The sequence below is a fragment of the Cynocephalus volans genome, chromosome 6, assembly GCF_027409185.1.
Source record: "Cynocephalus volans isolate mCynVol1 chromosome 6, mCynVol1.pri, whole genome shotgun sequence".
Classification (NCBI taxonomy): domain Eukaryota; kingdom Metazoa; phylum Chordata; class Mammalia; order Dermoptera; family Cynocephalidae; genus Cynocephalus; species Cynocephalus volans.
The window spans coordinates 61,017,249-61,035,101 of NC_084465.1; the positions used below are offsets into that span (position 1 = coordinate 61,017,249).

General features: G+C 38.5%; 2 pseudogenes; both read right to left on the reverse strand.

The window, feature by feature from the left end:
• Nucleotides 1-7,209: 7,209 nt before the first annotated feature.
• LOC134380920 (homeobox protein NANOG-like) lies at nucleotides 7,210-12,297 on the reverse strand (annotated as a pseudogene).
• A 4,314-nt stretch (nucleotides 12,298-16,611) lies between these two features.
• Nucleotides 16,612-17,189, reverse strand: LOC134380734 (protein tyrosine phosphatase type IVA 1-like; annotated as a pseudogene).
• Nucleotides 17,190-17,853: the final 664 nt, after the last annotated feature.

A 17,853-nucleotide genomic window follows, 5' to 3' on the forward strand; every position in this document is an offset into this window, starting at 1 on the left:
ACTCTCAATGAGGCATGTACTATCCAGCAGGACCCTGAGATAAGGACGGGAACAGAAACCAGATGGAGGCTTGGCGAGACCTTCCACCTCACTTCTTGCATGGAGCCCCTGTGGCTCACATCCCCCTCCCTCCTGCTTTTCATTTCCCAAGTTCTATTCCCTCAGCCCCCTCTCTAAAAACCCCTTAGTATATCTGAGTCTTTGAGATGGCTTTAGTCTGGCCATTCTTCAGGTTTACATGAGAGATGGGTTAGCCTAACATCTCTCCTCAGGTCACCGATATTCCTGAATAAAAGCTGACATCCATTTTCACCAACATTTGACTTTTGAGTGGTTTATTTTCGAAAGGGGGCAGGGAGCCAGACTTGTTTGCCCGTTAACACTAACTTCCCCATCAGTTGAGGCAGGAATTACTTTTTTAAGCCCCTCTCTGTTTTTCTGTGAAGGGAGAAATGATATCTACCACAGAAGTAATGAATGAATGTGCTTGTTCTCAAACTTGGGCATAAGTTGAAATCACCCAGAAAGTTAGTAAAGAACACAGAGAGGCTCCGGAAATAGAACAAGACCTGAACATCTGCATCTTTACAAAGTTCCCAGGTGATTCTAATACATGCCCAAGGTTGAGAATTACCAAGTTAATATATTTACCTAATTTCATGCAATTCCTGGCATATACGAGCGTACTTCAGAAAGTTCATGGGGGAAGTAAAAAGTTCATGGGAAAATAAAATTATAATATTAATCTTTTCATGAACTTTTTAAAACACCCTCATACAAACACTAATAACAAGGTTTGCTCTTCAACCCTCTTCCACCTGAACTACAGACTAGCTGGCTTCCTTCCTGGTATCCATCTCAGCCACTCTTAAATGAACTTAACAAAATGAAAATGAACAGAAATGAAATGTGAAAGCCTGCACAAATTTTTTTTTAAATCATAAGTGCAAATATTAAATATTATGTGCCCAACAATGACAACAGCTTTTACAGCCACTTTAAAATTTGCATGAGATGGATGGGAGTTGTTTAAGACCCACAGCCTTCTCAATGAGTGACAGTTGATGGTACTGGATCTGCTCCAGCCTCCGTGCCCCTCGCCAGCATGGGACACTGATGCATTTACATCCAAACCTATCCATACTGTTGGCAGCATCTCCCAGCACCACTGGTTGACTCAGCCTCCCCAAAAGTAAGGGCAAGGTTCTGGCATGGCGGCTGCTGTGCCCAACACGATGAAGCCACCACAATTCCTGTGTCCTAGCCAGACTGACAGGACCTACAGAAGCTCTGGCTCTTTCCCCCATCCCAGCTCAGAAGAAGAGCTACTGGGATCTGGATCCTCCAGTGCAGGGGGCAGGTAAACAACTCACAAGTTTGGAGAAGTTATATCTTTTGAAAGAGGAGACACAGAAAGGATCCAGCAGATAAATTCCTTGCCCTTCTGGGTTCACGCCCTTGTATTTTCACTCCCTCACTGCATTGACAGTTCCATGAATCAGTCCCTAAAACCATCCCCAGGCCCCCAAACACACACCAACTAGAAGTGAGCTGTTAAAACTGAACAGCAGAACTTGCCCATGGTTATGAAATATAATGGACAAAGAACATCCCATACACCCAACCTGGGAAGTACCAGAGGCTGTGGAACAGAGTCAAAAAGAAAGATTTCCCAGAAAACAGAAACAGTCTGCTTGATTGGCAGCAACCTCCTTAACTATCTTTGCCACTCCTGCCCGTCAGGGTTTGATATTCGCTGTGAACCAACGACAGCTGGGTGTTTTTTACTCTGTCTCTTTCTGAATGAAAGCTTGTTTTGCAATTTTTCCTGCTGCTTAGTCATTGCATATGATTCTGTTGGGAACCAGTAACTTGTATTTAAGTGTATATGTCATTGGACACTGGAGAGAAACACAAGGAAACCTGATGGAGAGGAATGAATGGAGATCTTGGACTTTGAGAAGGCAGTAAGAGGACTGTATAAATAGGAAGAAAAATGTGACATTGGGTACCAAAGAGGTGGACTACAAAAATTCACTTTTGCCAGCCTGACACAAATTCCTGTATCCCTGCTTGCAATAGCTGTTATAGCTTTTTTTTTTTTTTTTTAATTTTCTAGTCTGGGAGGTATAAAGCAATGTGACAATGTTACATTTAGTTTCAGTTTTATGACTACTAGTACATTGGAGCATCTTTTATTATATTTATTGACTCTTTATTGGATTTGCTATTTTGTGAACTGCATATTTATATCTTGTGTTTGTTTTCTATTGAGCTGTTTTGGGGGTTTTGGTGTATATTATAGTCATAAACCCTTTCTAGGCCCATCATCTGCTTTTTGCAAATATTTGCTCCAAATCTAATAATGTCTGTAGGCATTGCTCATAGTTTCTTTTGTCATACAAAATTTTTAGTATTTATATTCTCAGATAAATCAATTTATAAAAATAGCTTCTAGGATTATATATTTTTTAAATTAGTCTTTCCCCTAAATTGTATGGGTTGTCTTCTAGTTTTTCTTCCTAAACTTTGTGTCATTTAAATGTTTATATTTAAGTGTTTTAAGTGGAGTTTACTTTTGTATGTATGAGACATAAGAACCCAATTTTATTTTCCTATAAATGAGTCGGTTGTGCCAACACCAATTAGTAAATAAACCTTTTCTCCCTGAATTGAAATAATCTTGTCATATGTTAAATTTCCATGTTTCCTAGTCTATTTGTCTACTCCTATGCCAGTATGCCAGTTTCATACTACTTGAGTTACAGTGGCTTCATACTATGTTCTGACATCTGGGAAGTCCTCCTCATTTTTCTTTTAGATACATTTCTCAGCTATTTGCAAGTGTTGTGTTTTTTTTTTTTTTTTTCCTTCCTGCTGAACTTTAAGGTTGTTCTGTCCATTTTGCAAAAACAAATTCATGTACCCAAATATCATATTGTATCCTATAAATATATACAATTATCATGGGTCAACTAAGAAAAAAGAAAAAGAAAAAAAAATCAGAGACAGAGTATATTAGAGGTTACCAGAAATTGGGGCGGGGGGGAGAGAGGGACAATGTGGAGGGAATAAGGAGAGGTTATTGCTTAATGGGTACAGAGTTTAAGCTTAGGATGATGAAAGTTTTGAAAATAGAGGTGTAGTGGTTGCACAGCATCGTGAATATAATTAATTCCATGCAGTTGTATATTTTTAAAAATGCTCAAAATAGCAATTCTTATGTTACATATGTTTTCCCACAACACATAAAAATAAAGACAAATCCAAGTTGTAATTCTTTGGAATTGCATGAAATGCCTAAATTGATTTAGGATAATTAGCTTTTTATCCAAGAATATGGTATGCCTTTCAGTTTGTTCAAACCTTGATTTTATGCTGAAAATTCTAGAGTTATCTTTATGTAAATCCTTCATTTTTTTTCATAAAATTTTTGGTAAATTTGATTGCATTAATGACATCAAAAAGGCAATCTACATTTTCCCATTTCATGTAACTGCTTTGGTCAAAAGAATGGGGCAGAAGTGACAGCATGCTATTTCCAAGCTGAGGCCTCAATACACCTTGCATGTTTCTACTTGTTTTCTTGTATCTTTGCCATAGCCCAGGAAAGAGCTTCCCCATAGCTGCTACCCCTTCAACCCAGAGACAGACACTGAAGCAGAGCCATCCAGTCATGCCCAAGCCAAGAATTATGGGTGAAAATACTTCATAGGATAGTCCATGCAGAGGTCCAATTTGCCATTCCCATTGTACTCTTGTGAGGCAAGCAGCTCCCTACTCTCTGCACAAAGTTGCTCTGATTTATACCATGTCCATCAAGTGCAACCAACCTTGCCATTTTGACCACAGCAGATGGGACCAGGTATTATCTATGCTAAAGGCAGACATGGTAAGCTGAACATTAGGAAGCACTAATTCTTTGCGAAGCTTGGAGTGAAGCACTGTCCAAGACAGATGCTCTATATCAGATGCTAATATCAACACCATTTGTTTCTCTTGTTAAGGATGAAGTCGCATGCACACAGAAGTGGGTCACTGCAGCCACCGTATGATGAACAATTGTTCCTTTCTCCATGTCGCTTCCTCACGTGCCAGTCTTAGAAGCACTGGCTATTCTCTTTGGGTTTGGCCTGTGAATGTCAACAAATCACTACTTCCTAACCTTTAAGGTTCTAACAAGAACAACTGGCATTTTTTAGTATTTACCATAAATCACAAAATAATACTAAAGATATTCAGTATTTTATAACATTTACATGTTTTGTTTAATACTAATAAACTAATTTATGAAGTAGTTATTATTATTGCTCCCTTTTTACAGGTGAGGAAAAAGTTTTAGAGGGTAAAATAACTACTATACTACAACTTGTAAGTAGATGAACTGAAATACAAATCCAGATCTATCTGGCTCCAAGACCAGCCTTCTGCACTTCTATAGCAGTGGTTTTCAAAGTGTGGTCTCCAGACTGGTAGCATGAGCATCACCTGGGAACTTGTTAGAAATGCAGATTCTTGGGTCCCACCCAGACCTACTGAATTAGAAACTTTGAGGGTGGAACCTAGGAATTTGTGTTTCAACAAGCCCTCCTCACCAGGGTCTGATACCTGCCCAAGTTTGAGAACCACTGCTCTATACTATACTAACTCTATATAATAATTATTAAAGAAAGAAATAATTCTGTGAGCAGAAATGATCTGAAAGACTTTCTGAAGAATGTGTGCTGTAAGCTGAGCCTTAGAGGATAGAGAGAATAGAAGTGGGTGTAAGAAGGAGATGGCAATGTTGCTAGCATTTGCTTCTGTTTTCCCTATTGTTCTATGAACTCTGAAGAAAGTGACAGTGCTGAGCTCAATACTGACACAGGTACTCAATACATTTTGTTCAATGGATAAAATTTTTGATGAAGGATAATGAAATGTACATCTTGTTCCAGGATTTAAGTGAGATTGGTTTTTGCACTTCTGCATTACCTATGTACAAGCAATTATATTTCATTTTTCTTATCTTTAGAGTTTATCTCTGAACTCTTAAACTCCTCAGCATAAAATGTTCATGCCCTTCTCTCACATGGCTCTCACCATAAGTGCCATGTGCTCCTGTAGCACCGTGAAGATAATGCAGACAATTATGTTCAATTAGTTTTAGCAACAAGTAGATTACTGCCTGAACAGAGGAAAGAGGACACTCCAAGTTCTGTCTCATTAAACTGAGAACTTTCAAGAATTGGGGAAAAAAATTATATCATACGAAAAAGAAAAATAATGCATTTTATAGGACATAAAATATACTCAACTCATTAAAATCTGAAGTGGGCACAAATGTAATAAGTAGAAGATTATATAAGTAGTACTGCCGTTCTAACTCATACAATGCTGAAATGTTAGGTTTGCTAATTCTCTTCTATTTAAAGATAATTGGTACAGATCATGTAATAGAAATGGAATATATTTATTTTTTATGGTAGCAATGCCCTTGCTATGATTATGATGCTCACTTTTAGCTATGCATTAACACATAAGTAATAACATAATTTTGAATTCATAGACTTCTCCCAGAAAAAATCCTATATCCTGAAAAAATTATACCCAAAGTGATCCTGAGTGATGCAAGATTTTTCGTGATGAGATGTCTCCTTCCCCTAAAAGTAAGTGGGGAATGAGAAGCAAGAACCAAACAAGAGGCAGATAATTCATGCCTTGAACAAATATAAATAGGGAGTCTTAAATAGTTTACATATTTTTTGAAAGACAGTAGAGCCTTCTTTAGGAAGATGGTTATTTTTGTTAACATAAATGTGTATCATGACTTTCTGCCAGACTTTTTTTTGAGTTTTAACATTTACTTGTATGTATTTGTGGGGTACAGTGTGCTGTTTCAATACATGCATATGCTGCACAATGATTCAGTTAAGGTAGATATCATAGTTTTGTACCTGTTAATCTACCACTTCCCTTCCCCCAAGTACCCCCTCCAGACTCTGGTAACCATTATTCTACTCTCTACTTCTATGAGAACCACTTTTTCTTTTTTTTTGGATTCCACATATGAGTAAGATCGTGCTGTATTTGTCTTTCTGTTCCTGACTTACTTCACTTAACCTTATGGCTTCCAGTTCCATCCATGCTGCTGCAAATGACAGAATTTCAGTTTTTTGTAGCTGAATAGAATTCCATCATGTGTATATATCACAATATTTTTATCCATTCATCCGTTGATGGGCATTTACGTCGATTCCATCTCTTGGCTATTGTGAATAGTGTTGCAATAAACATGGGAGTGTAGGTGTGTCTTTGATATATTGATTTTTATTTCATTTGGGAATATACCGATTAGTGGGATTACTGAGTCATAAGGTAGATCTATTTTTAGTTTTCTGAGGAACCTCCATACTGTTTTCCACAATGGCTGTACCAATTTACATTCTCACCAATGATGCAGTAGGGTTTGCTTTTCTCCACATCCTTGCCATGTTATTTTCTGTCTTTTTCATGATACCCATTCTCATTGGAGTGACATGATATCTCATTGCGATTTTAATTTGCATCTCCCTGACGAATAGTGATTTTGAGCATTTTTTTCTTATGCCTGTTGGCCATTTGTATGTCTTCTTTTGAGAAATGTCTGTCCAGGTTCTTTGTCCATGTTTTCATTGGGGTCTTAATTTTTGTTTTTGTTTTTGCTGTTGAGTTGTTTGAGTTCCTCATATATTAGCCCCTTGTCTGATGTGTAATTCTGCAAGACATTTTATTTTATTTTATTTTTAAGGTAAAATGGATATTTTATTAAACCAGCCAAACTGGGACTGGTATTATCATGATGCAACAAAATACAAAACATCTTTCTACAAATATCAGAGTAATGAACAAATTAAGGATTGTAGTACAACAGTGACAAAAGGTGTGGAGGAAATCAGTGAAGCACGTTATAGTTTAACCCTTCACCTGAACTGAGTTTTTTAAGTAAAGCCTCCCAATCCCAGAAAATAGGAACAATCCTTTGTATCACACATCTTTGTACATTGTACTCTTGAGGTTAGATTCTAGATCCTAAACATATCCAAACTAGTATTATATTTGCTTATCTACAGTCAGCCATCTTTTATCATGTTGTCCATAGCAGCCAAGGTTATTGAAACATCTTTGATTAGACTACAATCATATCTCACTCCCCGAATTGACACAGTAGACGCAATGAGAACCAGGATATCAAACAGAGGGACGAAAAATCCTATGAGGAAGGAAGGAAGGCTGGAATTCAGCCAGTGCCCAGACTGAAATTGAATAATATACCCATCTCCACACATCTTCAGGCTGCATGTTCATGTAGTAATTTAAAAATAAATCCATGGCTTGTGCGTTACTAAAATACATAGTGGTTTGCTATATTACATTATGGCTTTCCTCAGCAGTTTGCAAGGTGGACTCCAAATCACTGGCATAATTTTGCTGGAACTGCATGCAGGGCTGCAGAGTTTCTTCTCCACAGGTATGAAACAGATTGTTCCAGGCCTAATTGTTCCAGGCTTGGGTGCACCAGGTCTGACTGTTCCAGGAATGGTTGCTCCATAACCGGCTATCCCAGGTTTGGTTGTTCTGATACTGGTTGCTCCAGTTTGGGTTGTTCCAGGGTTGGTTGCTCCAGATACAAAGGTTTCCAGATGTATTCACCAAGCATCCCTGATGACAGGAAGAGTAGAGAGCCAGGTATTCTGCAGGTGCTGAGCCCTGAGCCACCCTGTTGCTGTTCTTTGGCCAGTTGTTTTTCTGCCACCTGTTACATTTTATTCTCTGGTCTGGAACAAGGTCTTAACCTGTTTGTTTGTAGCTAAGATTCAGGATATTGGAAAGTTCTTGCATCTGCTGGAGACTGTCTTTGGAATCTGTGATCGAGTACACACAGCTGGGTAGGACAGAACATGGTTCTGGTCTTCTGCTTCTTGACGTTAACTTCCTTTTTCACTGTACTCTTCTCTATAGAAGTGGGTAATATTACTTTAGGACTGTGGAAGAACTGGGGCTCTCCTGAATAAGCACATCCATGGAGGAAGGAAGAATAGAGACAGTCTCTGTGTGGGGCATCTCAGCAGAAGACATTTGCAGGAAGGGTACTTTTCTTCTGGCCCACAAAGCACAGGCATTGGTGAAGGGTCTCTAGAATCGGATGCTTCAGGGCAAGGCAGGCTTTGAGGACACACTCCATACTCATGTTGAGAAGGGGGGAAAATCAGAGCTAGGCTGTAAAGCAGGATAAGCCTTTAAGACAAATATCTAGGTGGAAGATCTTAGGGAAATAGGAAGGTCTCCAGATGTAAAAGTATCAAAAAGCCAGGATGAAATGAGTCCCCCCACAGTTAACAGGAGGTAACCAGCCCAATCCAGCATCCTGCAAGCCATTTTAAAAGGGGATCTAGTCTGATTGAATCTAGACCATTGGAAAAGAAGTATTTCAGGGCTAAGATAAAATAAACAAAATTTAAAAGGCAATGATAAATATCTATGGAAATTAAGATGCTTTGACCATCTTAATTTGAGCCAGCATGCAAAGGCTATAATCATCTATGGCTTAGGACAGAGTCCTGTTTAAAGCAAATGAGAGATGCACTAATCCAGGCAGTTAGGGTTTGTAATCCTCTTCCTTTTGATGTGTCCTAGACCTAGTGGCTTGCTCCTAATAGGATGTGGCACAAGTGATGGCATATCACTTCTGAGATTAGGTTAAAAAAAAAACTGACTTCCATCTTGGATGCTTTCTCTCACTCTCTTACACACTCGCTCTAAAGAAAGTTAGCTGTCATGTTAAGAGCAGCCCTCTGGAGAGGCCCACGTAGCATGGAACTGAGAGAGGCCAACAGCCAGCAAAAATCAGAAGCCCTCAGGCCAACATCCCAAGAGGAACTCCTTTTGCCAACAACCATGTGAATAAGCTTGGTAGTGTATCCTTCCCCAGTGGAGGCTCGGATGAGACTGAATCGCCATCCAACAGCTTAGCTGCCACCTCAAGAGAGTCCCAAAGCCAGAAGATGCTAGCATCTGACTCACAGAAAGTATGAGATAATAAATGTTTCTTATTTTAAGTCATTAAGATTTAAGGGTAATTTGTGAAGCGTGATAGAAAAATAAAACAAGGGGTGGTTTAGAAAACTAAAGAGAAGCTAAAATAGAACTATTAGCACTGGCGTAAAGTTTGAAAGGAAAATGCATTCACAATGTGTGCAACTCAAAGGCTTAGACAAGAGAGAAGATCTTGCAACCAAGGGATAATGGTGGCACAAGAGATTGGAAAAGATGGATCCAGTTTCAAATATCCCTCTCAAGTAACCCAGTAAAGTAAGAATTTACTTTTAATTTTGCTTAGAGTATATGCCTTGAAGCTTCACTGTGAATCATAAACATTTAACTGTACCCTAGAACCACCTGTTTTGGACTATATTAAAGGAAAAGGCAGAGAGTAAAATGGCAAACTGTAAGAAGAAAAGGAAGACTCAGGAGACTTCCTTTTGTGGTCCAAAGAGCTTAGCCTTCAAGAGAGTTAGTTCCCTACTTGGGCTTTGTCCAAAAAAATATTTTTTTAATAAAAATCCAAGATTCACGATAGCACTTATTCTGTACTACAATTACTAGTTTAACTGTCTTCTGGATTGTACAGTGAGCAACTTGGGTGGATATTGGTCCTTATTTATATATGTACTCCAACACATTTTTCATGGTTTCCTAGGCAGTAGGCATTCAAGTATTTAGTGAACAAATAAATCAGTGTGTTAGTAACTCCGATGAATTAGGGTTCCTCATATCATGGTGTCATATTGACTTTCTCAGGTCACACAGGCATAGAATATCTCATTTTAAGAGACCACTAAGGATGTTCTGATTCCATTTAAGATGGCGTAAGCCCACTGAACCCTAACTCTACTGCTGATTACAACTAAAACTCCTGCAACAGAATACACAAAACAACCTTCTGAGGACTCTGAAAATAAGTAAGAGCAGGTATATTAGTGAATGAAAACAACTCAAAGAACAACCTGTTCAGCCTTGAGTTTCCCAGCTTAGACTTGAGGGCAGCCTGAATCCTGGAACTGTGCAGCAGGTGTGGGTAGGGTTATCTCCAAGGAGAAACATTCTCTTTCTAATCAGAGGACTGGATAGGGGTATGCCTGAGAATGTGAGAGAAATTTTTGCTTTTTTTTTTCTTTTTCTTCTTCCTAGCCATACCCCAAAGCAAGTCCCAGTGTGTGGGCAGTGACAGTGGTAGTTGTAGAGGACCCGGAAAAGAGCCTACCCACCATTTCAGAGAGCAAGGGGAAAACCCAGGTGCTGTAGGTGGATGTCCCCCCAACCTCACTGAAGCTTAAATCCCCACTATAATTGTTGAAGGTGGGAAATCTTATTATGGTAATTGAAAGGTGGGGCTTTGAGGAGGTGATTAGGTTGTAGGACCATGCTGTAGTGAATGGATTAAAAATGGTGATCACGGGCATGGTTCTTTACAAGAAGAGCACTTGAGAGGTTAGTCTCTCTCTGCTCTACCACTTTCTGCCATATGAGACCCCTGGGTTACTGTTGCCACCACCAAGGCCTTCACCCGCTGTGTTCCCTAGACTTTGGACTTCCAAGCCTCTGAAACTGTAAGCAATAAATTACGTTTTCTTTATAAATTACCCAGTTTCAGGTGTTTTGTAATAAGCAACAGAAACGGGCTAATACAACAGGTTACTCCTTTCTCTCTTTTTTCTCTTGTCATTGTGTCCCAAGTGACCCAGTAATAGGAAGTGCACAACCGCATAGGGAAGCTAAAGCTCTGAGAAAAACAGCAGTTTTCTAGCCAAAGAACTGGGATAAAAGATCCTTGGAAGCTGTGGAAATCACAGCAGAGGGAACTGAAGACGGAAATTCTCGAAATACATGTGCCTCTCTATGAGCCAGCACAAACCTTATGCTCACCCCCAAGATGTGTATGCTCGAGACAGACCCCAAACAGCATCGTGAAGACTTTAGAACCGAACTACCGTGTGGACCCCACCCAGGTCCCAGACTGGCACCCAGTGGCACACACATGAGATGGATCCAAACCGTAACGCCTTTAAAAACCACACCACTGCCCACAGAAGGCTGCCAGGACTTACAGTCTGAACCTCACCCAGTTGACTGCCTGCTAAAACAACTGGAACAACAAAACCAACAATTTCCAGAGGATTTTTACAGGACTCGGGGGCTCATAACATAGTATCCAAAATGTTCAAGATAAAATCCAAAATTACTTGGCATACAAAGAACCAAGAAAACCTTAAGAGAAACTGAGATCACCAGAGGCCAACCCCAAGATGCCAGATGTTGAAATGATCAAATATTTTAATGCAGTTGTTGCAATCATCTCCAAATATAGTCATCTCCTGTGGCTACTGCAGTTGTTGTAGTAAACTGTCCTTTATGTCTACCTAGAGGCCTTATAGTTTTCCTGTCAGTATCTATGAAACTATGATAGACAAACTTGTTAGATTACAAGTAGAATAAAATCTTATATCCTTCACAGTTCCTAATTTGACAGTTTAACAAACATCAGGAATGAAAGAAGGAATATCACTACAGATACTACATATTTTTTAAAATAGTATAAAAATACTATGAACAACTATATGTCCAGTAATTCATAAATTTACACGAAAGAAACCAATTCCTGTGCTTTTCATACAAAAAAGATCCAGTATTATATAAAAAGGATAATATGCCTAATCAAATGTAGTTTATCTCAGAAATGTGACTGCTGTAAAATTTGAAGATCAATCAACTTAATTCACTGTATTAACAGAATAAAGAAGAAAATATACATGATCCCCTCAATAGATTTTTTTAAAGTATTTTATAAAATTTTATGAAAAAAATCCCATCCATCTGGAATAGTAAAAGTTTGTATTGAAGCAGATGGAAAGATTTTAAAAAGTAGAGGTGTCCTATAAATCTATAATTATGCAAATTAATTTTATTATATAAGCACTTTTACAGACCGAGAACCATGAGATGACTAATTTTTCATAAGAAAGCTTCTGGGGGGAATACTTATTCTATTTTATGGAATAATATGTTGCCTGATTCTAGAATCACAATAAAGCCATTAAGATCTTTAAAAAATGAAAAAGAAAACAAGAAAGACAGAAAGCTTCTGAGCAAAAAGTAGAAATCCTTAGAAACCATCAAAACCTCAAAATCTGCTCTGGGTACACTCACACTCCATAGACACCGACAGCACAGAACAGTGGTTAAGAACACAGTCTCTGATGCCTGGCTGACTGAGGTCATCCTGGCTCCAACATCTGTAATCCTGCCAACTCTGTAATCTTGGGGATACTCTTAAGTAACTTCTCGATGACGGGTTCTTAATTTGCAAAATGCAGTTAACCTTATAGGATTGATGTGAGGACTAAGGGAATTAAAACATATAAGCACTTAGAGCAGTTCCGGGGGAGAGCTTGGACTGTGGAAAAGAAGGTAAATGAATAGCATTACTTGTAAACTTTTGTACTGCTCCTTCCTTTTTCCATCCCTTCTAATCATAGTGAACATTTATTTAGCCCCTTTTCTGCAGCAGGCACTGTACTAAATGCTTTACCTAGATCATTCCATTTAATCCTCCCAATACCACTGTGAAATAGGTATAATTATTATATTTGCATTTTTCAAATGAGAGATTTGTATTGACTTACTTTATATATAGACATATACACAAACACACACATCACCGATTAGGTTACTTTTTGACCAGTCACGGTTAGGTTACATCACCAGTCGTGTCTTACTTTTATTTCTGAATCGTTCTGTCTTCTTGGGTAATCTTTTACATGTCTCACCCGTCCACTGTATACTGATATTATGGGTTAAATCTCGAAGGAAAATCTCATTATCCCTATTTTTAAATTTTTTATGTGGCAACTCACTGTTGCCCCCATATACCACCTACCTGACTTTTGACTACTTTTCCCTTTAAATATGTTCTTTATAGACCCTTTCTGAGGCCAAAAGCTCCCCTGGGTCCAGCTACTTTGGCCTGGTGATGGGCATACCCTGGTACCTGTGCAGAAATCTGAACCATCAGGGCATTTACTGCATCCAGGAGTAGGCATTCCTGGAGTCAGTGTAGGGCCAGTTTTCAGTAGCCATTTCATGTATTAATAACAGAAACACAGTGTTAATGGACAGATCAAACTCTCCCTGGTGTGTGGAAGCAGACCTCACTCTTTTCAATGTTTTCATAGATAAGTTGATCAATTTTTCTGTGCTTTAAGCCATTTGCTGTGTCAGCATGGCTGATTTGAGAGCTAATGACATGATTTCATAGTTATTCTGGGAAAGTATGAACATACTGGAAATAGAATAGGGGAGGGGATGAGGGTGTTGACTGAAAAATGGAAACAAGCCAGACTGTTAATGATTTCCATCCTGCTCAGCAGAAATCATCTCCCATGGTCTCTGCTGATATAGTTTGAGTCTAGGAATGATAGATTTCCAAATTATGGTTATTTAAGAAGCGATTACAAGAAGTCATCTCTTCCTGTCATTAAAAAAAACTAAGGTCTACTTTAAAATAAACACTCCCAATTCAACAAACTGTTTTCTTTTTATTGCTGGCCTTAGGAGGATCTGGGGATTCGAACCCTTGACCTTGGTGTTATAACATCACACTCTAACCAATTGAGCTAACCAGCCAGCCCAGCAAACATTTTATTGACCAAATATTTGCCTGGATCTCTATGTGAAGGAAGTATAGTAGATCTCACATAAGAATAAATAAGATGTAAAGACACAGTAACCTCAGGCAATCCTTCAAAATTAAATAGGAGGAAGAAGTGGAAATTAGGGAGCAATAAGAGCAGAACTATTCATGAAGGTTAAGGAACTCAGACCAGTGATTCTAAGTGGCTCCTTCGCATGCCAACATTAATACAAAGGTGAAATCTGGGAAAACTATATTACATATACCCTTTAAAATAATTTAATTGTTGAATTCATTAACAATCATGACATGTGAGAAAAAAAAACAATTGAAACTGGCTTTAACAATAAAAGAATCTATGTCATCAAAGATTCAGTTCCTCTCTATCTCTCTACTCTGCCTTGCATAATATGGCTTTATCTTCCTGGGAAGCTTTAGGGTCTCCCTGCTGGTGGCAGTAATACAGGGTACTTAAAAAATTTATGGAAAGATTTATATTATCTTTTAATTATATTTTTCCATGAACTTTTTGCAGTACCCTCATATGGCCACATAAAACCAACTTTATGTGTTGTACCTCAACATCTAGAAGAAAAGAGACATTTCTCCTGGCATTTTGCACAGAATTGATTTTTTTGTGTGTTACCTTTCATTTAATAAGGTAGCTCAGCAAGTGGCACCTTAAACATCACTGTTGTGATCCATTTATGGATCATGTCTGAAACAATTACTGTGGTCAGAAGGATAAGATACACCAACTGGCTTGAACCAGCATCAACCACACACAGAGGTGTAATGGGCCCAGCTCTGCATTCGTGAATCTCCAAGCTTCGATTATCAGACCATTTCCTCCTTCTCTAATGTTTAACTCCTCTTTGTGGGGAACTGCTAAGGATTGAATTGTGTCCCCCAAAGTCCATTATTAGAAACTTAACCCATACTGTGACAGCGTTAAGAGGGTGGGAAATTCTATTACAGTAATTGAAAGGTGGGACCTTGAAGAGGTGATTAGATTGTGAGGATCATGCCCTAGTGAATGGATTAGTAAGGTGGTGGTCATGGGTGTGGTTCTGTGCACTTTAAAAGGAGAAGGAGTGAGAAGTTAGCTCACTCTGCTTCTGCCATCCACCATGTGACACCTTGCTTTGATATGAAGAGTCACTACCCACCAACAAGGCTATCACCAGATGTGTTCCCTCAACTTTGGACTTCCCAGCCTCTAAAACTGTAAGCAGTAAATGTCATTTATTTTCAAAGTACCCAGTTCCAGGTATTTTGTTATAAGCAATAGAAATGGACTAATACAGGGACTTTGGGGACATTCTGTCAGCTGACCTCTGTCCAGGCCAACACAATCCATTAGAGAGGTTCTAATAACATTAGATCTCGAAAGAGAAGAGTTTGATATTTCTATTTCTATTCTCCAGGGGTGCTTTTCTCCTATATGCATTACCTACCTCAGTGGCCAGCTCTGCAATACCAAGGAGTTGTGGGAGAGATTGTCCTTGCAATGCCACATTTCTTCCAAAGAATTTGATACCTATTGGTTTATCTTTGTAAAACTTTTACTCTGAACACAAGTTGAGGACTTAGCTCTCTTTTTTATATATAAATGCATTTCATTATTTATTTAAATGTTTAAGCTCTAGCATTAAGTTTTTACAAGCTGGTGAACACTGACAAATTATTTCTCCCCACAGAACTACAACCACACATTCCCAGACAGTATAAATTATATAGTTGAACTAACATTAATACACAGCACCACTTTATCGATTACATAATAAAACAAATCATCAAGCATCCAAATATTAAGGTGCACAACTCAAAAGTCATATAAAATATTAGATATCTACTACTCACTTCATTAGCATAAACCCACTTCTTTTTTTGCAAGAGAGGTTGGGAAGAGAAGGAAAAAAAATCACACTTCAAACAAAAATAAGTTGATAAACAACTTTCGATAACTGGGGGAATAATTATAAGAACTTCAGAAATTTTATGACTAGGAATTGTTTTAGATACAGTAACAAAACATCTCTACCTTTAAAAAAATATTTACTAAATTAAAGAGCATATTCTACATGTTCTGCACAAGACAAAGGCAACATTTTACTAAAAATTTTATTAGCCACCTCCCATTCTTTTTTCAGGCCCTCTCTGTTAAGTTGCATGTCAGAGTACAAACATTAAGTTATCTGTAAGCCGTTTTTGTCTGGAGACGTTAAAGACATGAACTACTGTACAATGTAGATTTTCAAAATGGAGGTTTTTCATAACACACAATGAGATTTATTAGAAATACATTAAATAATCACTGTAAGACTTGGTAAAAAAAAAAATCAATAGTTATGCAAACCTGATGTATACTGCTATAAAGTGGGAGATGTAAACATAAAGCCAGCAGGCAAATAACCATATATGCCCTACTTTCAATGTTTGAAATGATTGAAGGAATAAATCACATAAGGCCTAGAGTGTTCATAGTTCCTGGGATTTTAGTTCTGTATGATACTAAAAATATGCAAATATTGTGCTGGATATTTCGGTACCTAATCTTTCTAAATTTCTTACGTATTGATAAGATTCTGGCATGGGAACAGATTTAAAGAAGATATAACTCAATACCATGATTTCAGAAAAGGGCAATTGGTACAAAAGATAAGCACATTTTAAATGCTAAACAGCAAGAATCCTTTGCTAAGTGTCCAAGTAGTTTGATCGTAACCCAAACATAGAGGCCGCAATTCTGTCAAGCTTGTGGCCTAGTAAAACTGCTTTTCAATACTTCTACAGAAGCTTCATTAGATTTATACACCAAACCAACATGTTGGCTAATATGTACAACAGATTAGGTCCTGTCTCAAGTTCCACTTCCAAGGCAATAGCATCAGGCCCCAGTTTTATTGAATGCAACAGTTATTTCTATGATCACTGGAGTCTTTGCAGTGCAGCTTCATCTTAGGACAATACTTCTCCAAATACAAAAGTTGCTTGCTGTTAAAAGCTCCATGCCACTTTTGTCTTAGGAATTGTATTGCATCTTCATATTTCATTCCACCTTTAAATAATGCTAGGGCAACAAGCACTGGAGGTCTCCCAAGGCCTGCAACACAACGAACAGCCATACAACAGCCAGTTCTTCACGAAATTTAATTTTCACAAGACTTAACCAGTCGTCAACAATCGCGTTGCATGGTGGTGCACCATCATCAAAAGGCCAGTCGATTTCCGGAAATGAAAGAAAAAAAGAAGAGGTAAAAAAGGAGAGGGGAAAAAAAAGGCCAATTGAGAACATGGAAGCTTTCTTTTCCACAAGAGTAGTGTCGTAAGTTGCTTCACATACTCTTACTATTGGGGTATCTCCATATTTCTTAAGTTCCTTTATAAATTTGTTTAAGGTCGCAGTGGTTGGGTTGTGTGTGATAAGAAATTTCACGTTTTTATATGTGACTTCCACAGGAGCTGGGCGGTTCATTCAAGCTATGTTAATTTAGTTAAAAAATACTCAATACGTTTAGGAAAGAATTTTAAAAACTGAATACAGAAATGGTTCGAAGAAACTGAAGTCTACTTCAATATGCTCCACTTGAAATTCCCAGTGCTTTGACTATGAACTTGGGAGTAATGGTAAATGAAATGAACGCCCTAACAGGAAGCAGCAATTCTTCAGTACAGTACTACTGAAGTAGTAGAGAGGAAGTGCTCTGAGGTTTACCCCATCCAGGTCAGAGCTCTTGTAAAATGCTCTGCGGACCATTCTTATTGGGGCTTCTTGGTGGAGGAGTAATGAATTTCTGCAGTTCACTTGTGTGCATGGAGGTCGTGCCGTGCCTGGCAGTAATCTCCACTGCCCTTCAGAAACTCCATAAACGTGTGACCAAGAACACCAAAGCATTGAGGAATATGTTTACTCATCGAAGATAGTGGCCTAATTACACAGCCGTCCTGAGGCGGCGGCGACACAGGCGGCCACGGTGGCAGCAGCTACAGAGCCGGCGACGGCCGCGATGCACGTGGCAGCCCCAGACTCTACCGTGCAGTGAGCGGCTCCGCGGAAAGAGCCAAGAACCTGTCTCTTGGTCCAAAAACAAATCAGGCATTTTTATTTTTAACCTTTGAATAACAAACAGAGGAAGATAAAA